The sequence below is a fragment of the Leptinotarsa decemlineata genome, unplaced genomic scaffold (genome assembly GCF_025532065.1).
Source record: "Leptinotarsa decemlineata unplaced genomic scaffold, Ldec_3_MD MMD2_tig00026314_RagTag_RagTag, whole genome shotgun sequence".
Lineage (NCBI taxonomy): Eukaryota > Metazoa > Arthropoda > Insecta > Coleoptera > Chrysomelidae > Leptinotarsa > Leptinotarsa decemlineata.
This window is the reverse complement of record NW_027412684.1, coordinates 13,561,887-13,566,532: the sequence shown is the minus strand read 5'-3', so window position 1 is coordinate 13,566,532 and position 4,646 is coordinate 13,561,887. Positions and strand designations below refer to the sequence as shown.

The 4,646-nt window shown below is 38.7% G+C and overlaps 1 non-coding gene across 1 annotated transcript; it reads left to right on the top strand.

Moving 5' to 3' along the window:
• Positions 1–4,114: 4,114 nt before the first annotated feature.
• TRNAT-CGU (transfer RNA threonine (anticodon CGU)) lies at positions 4,115–4,186 on the top strand. Its single transcript has one exon. It is a non-coding gene; the product is annotated as a tRNA-Thr (tRNA).
• Positions 4,187–4,646: the final 460 nt, after the last annotated feature.

Sequence of the window (4,646 nt, the reverse complement as noted above, 5' to 3'; positions counted from 1 at the left end):
TGACAAACTGGCCAAGAAATTATCAAGTCTAATATTTATGATTCGTAGACTGAAGGATTTCGCCGGTATCAGTCACATAGTGTTGTGGGGGGATTCTTGTCATTCCAAAAAATTTTTATATTGCAAAGAAGAGTTATACGTCTAATATCTAATGCCAACTTCAAAGATCATTGTCGCCCACTTTTTATTCATCTCAAAATTATGCCGCTTCCTACAGCTTTTGTATATGAAACATTGATTGGAATTCATAAAAATAAATCAAAATACATTTTACAATCGCAACAACATGAATATCCTACAAGATCAGGAAATCTGATAAGAACTGAGAGATTCAGACTGAGCACCTCACAAAATAATTCATTGAATTTGAAATTCTATAATAAGTTACCATGTCACATAAAACAACTCAGTTTCTACTGTTTCAAGCAAAAACTGAAATATTTTTTTTTGAATCACTGTTTTTATTCCACATGTGACTTTGAGTGAGTAACAATTGTTCTCATTTTTAACATTAGTTGATTGATTGTTTTTATTATTATGTACACTGTTCTGTTATACAAGCATTGTGATAGTTTTATTTGTATATATAACATCATATTTATACATTTGTGTTTTGACTTGCTACAAATATTTGTTCAAATGTATCACGTAGCCAATAAACTATTCTATTCTATTCCATTCCATTCCATTCCATTCCATTCCATTCCATTCCATTCCATTCCATTCCATTCCATTCCATCCCATTCCATTCCATTCCATTCCATTCCATTCCATTCCATTCCATTCCATTCCATTCTATTCTATTCTATTCTATTCTTGAACATAAACCATATCGAACCTGTAGTGAAACAGGAGTTTTACAAAGTAGAAAAAAAATTAACTTTTCTATTGAATAAGAAATTTAGTGGCAGATTGTACATGATACAGGCACACATCCTATGGAGTACCCTGCAACTACGGTGTTCTTCTCATTTTGTAAAATGTATGAACGAATGAATAAATTGAATTGAATTGAATTGAATTGAAATGGGGGACTTTTCCATCATGGATCTCCTTTTTCTAAGCCCCCATGCCCCTTCCCGGGTTGAGTGCCTTGAGTTGACCAAGGCCACGCGGTTACTGGGTGGAGAACATCCCATCTCGTCCATCCACCCCTGCGCCTCCGGAACGGTCCTCAACTTACTGATGGGCACTTCAGCAAGATTGACATCTGACCTACTGCAGTCGAAAGCCAACCTTTAGGTGCTTTCACTTTCTAATCTAGTATATTATTAAGTCTAACTCTACTTAAATGTAATTTAATGCATAGGGCCCCCAGCAACTAACCGGAGACGAGTGTTTTCCAGTGAATCTGAAAAAGAAATGAATTTGAAATCTGGTTAAGAAGTTTTTATACTTACCGGAGCTGCCTGATAACGAGATGGTCTCTAATTCTGCTTCGTTGGTCTTCTATGTTTGTCTCTCTCTCTCTCTCTCTCTCTCGGAATCTTGGGTCTTCTCTGTTGAGTGATTCGTGTAAATTGCGCACCGCTGGATTGTTTTGTGATCGAACTGGTTTTCTGCGTGTTCTTTCATATACGCGTCTACGTAATAGATGTTCAGGTTCAGATCCCGGTAGATGTATCTATTTGGTATGTATCTCGGAACGTTTTTGGCGGCTCGCACGCAACCGTTCATGAGCGTCTGGATACTGCGTCTGTATGTCGCTGCCCACTGGCCCCAGGCGATGCAGGCATACAGGATGATTCGGAGTAGAACAGTCTTGATCAGCAGGCAGTTTTACGTGGAGTCCCCATGTTGCTTTTGCGACCTATAATTGGATCTAGGTTCTGTCTGGCGGCTTTGGCCAGCCCTATTCTCTGCCGTATTTGTGTCCTAAACGTTAGTCTTCTGTCGAGAGTGACTCCCAGGTATTTCGCTTCGTTGGTCCACGTAATCTCTTGTTCGTTGAAGGTGACGTTTTCTTCCGGGTGAACAGTGTTGCCTGACTGTTGTCAGGGTTTATCCTGATCTTCCAAAGGTTGACCCATTCCTCTAATCTGTCCGCCTGCTGTTGCAAGTATCTGGTAACTTGCTGATGGCTAGTTGATCTCGCCAGTAGAGCTGTGTCGTCCGCGCAGAGTGCCAACTTGTTAAAGTTTTTCTCAGGCTTAGGCACGTCTGCTGTGTTTACCGAGAAGAGGTGTGGCGAAAGGACTGCGCCTTGTGAGACTCCTGTTTCCAGTAATCGCATGGTGGAAAGTTCTTGTCCTACTCTGCAGCGACATCGCCGGTCAGCTAGAAGAGATTCGATTAGTCTTACCATTTGTTTCGAGTAGTCAAAATTGCTCATTTTGACTAGTAGTCCGTCGCTTTTCCTAGGTACTCGTGAGACCCTTTAGATACCATAAATCAACTAAAACAACAATTGAAATTTACCTGAAGCTAGGTCATAAGCATAGACTATCAAAGGGGAGGTCGGGTCAAAGAATGACCCGACCTCAATATCTTCGATATTGGGGTATGGATTGAATTCATCAAATCAGAAAATGAAATTTTGAGTTCTGATTACCCCTGTTCATACATATGGGAAGGAGTATTCCTTACCCCCTGTTCATGTATTTGGAAAGAAGTATTCTTTACAGTGCCTTGAATATATTTAAAAGTTCACCGCAACCCATGTCGATTTCGCTTTTCACCGATTTATCAAGTGCTTCGAAGTTAAAGTTTATATTGTTCTCCAACCAATCGAATTGCTCTTTCTGTTACATCGGCTTCAGAGCAAGAACTTCCAACTTCTGCATCTTCCTATTCTGTTATCAAACCTAAGAGACCAGGAATGTTACCTGGAAGCCTCCTCAATAGGAGAATTTGTTCGCCTTGCACCAAATAGCTGAGTGGGAGAAGCAAGATCTCCTCCTGTGCAGGTCTGTGAATGTTTCCGCACAAACGATGATTCTTCCGATACAGAATCTGATGCACCGTTGGTATAGCCGAGTTGCAGTTGCCCTCTTATGGAATTTGCTATGTTTATTAAGGAGAGAATTTAGCACTTTAACATTGTACAATATCGATGTCGACCAGCCAACTTCCAGCAGACATTATAAATTTGTATGTTCGCTGCATTTTGTTTTTGTAGAAACGATTCACAGATGTTCTCATATCTGATAGATCACCTGTTCAGTAAGGTAGGAATTTTGCACCTTGAATATCGGTTAACCTCAATATTGACAAATCAACTTTCAGGTTGATGATTGCATTTGTTTTTGCAAAAATGATCATTAATTTCGAGGAAAACATTATAATTTTCGAAAGGAAAAGAGATGATAGAACAACTAACTTATCTGTCTCCTGTACAAGAAAATATCGGGAATGATTTCGTCATAGAAAATTTGGGACACATACTAAATAATCGAATATCTCAAGTAGTCTCCATGCTGAAAAATAATACACGAGAATACAACTCGGTTATTTTTATATTGAAAAAGTTATAATATTGTTTTTTTTATTTTTGTATAACTGGAACCTCTGACGTAGAATAAATCCAAAATAGGCTCTTTTCCCAATCACCAGAACAGCAATACCCTTCAGAAGACAACTCATTGTCATATTGTCACTTAGTTTGAACAAAGTTGAAGAAACAGTAATATTTGTCGATTTTCTAGTGAGAATCTTTTATATAGAATTAGTGCAGATTTATTTCCCTAATTTTATAGAACTCTTTAAAAAAAATCCGTTAACCAGCTGTGACACCCCTTCGTACGACAACCCTGAGACGTTGAAACTTGTGCGAGCTGAGGATTAACGAGGTCTTACCTTTTAACGACTAGGGCTTCTACCACCGACCAACACGGCAGTCAATTCGAGTGAGTGAACAAAGCACCCACGTCGAACCGCCTGACTACCGAAAAATTGCGTTTTCGTGGAATAAACTGCCCAAAAACCGGTACTCCAAATGAATATTTCCCAAGGCTATCATTTAACGTAAATCGTCACTTTCACACTGTAATCACCCTTAGAGCGTATTTGGAATGTTCACCTTTACAAGTTCAGTTCTTTCCATAAAATATATTATATTTATCTGAAAAACAATGATATATTTAGAACAGAAATAAAATTTGGACACCATAGACCAGCCTCTTTAGCTCAGTGGTAGAGCACTGGTCTCGTAAACCAGGGGTCGTGAGTTCAAACCTCACAGGAGGCAAACTTTTTTTTTTAAAGACAGAATAGGTTTTTAGTCTTCCGTTAACTCTATACCTGAGAATTACTCGAGAAGCTATCAGAAAACTATTATGATTCATTATTTTCATTTCTTACCTCTGATGCGGTCTACTGAGGAGAGCACAGAGTAAGTAGCCATTTTTTGAAAAGTGAAAGATAATGAAAAGTGGGTGCCCCGTGATTTGAACGATCCACAGAAATTGTCACATTTCGAGGTATGTTCTTCGATCTTGCCTAACCAAAACGATCTTTTTTTGGATAGGATCGTCACGTGTGATGGAAATTGGATCCTCTACAACAATTGAACACCGATGAGCCACCAAGGCGTTATTTTCATTAAAAATATTTACGCTATTTGTTTTTTTTTTCATCTGGCGGCACTTTATTGTTGAAATCATTAAAAAATATATTCTCATGGCTATATCTGTTGATATAGGGTCTTT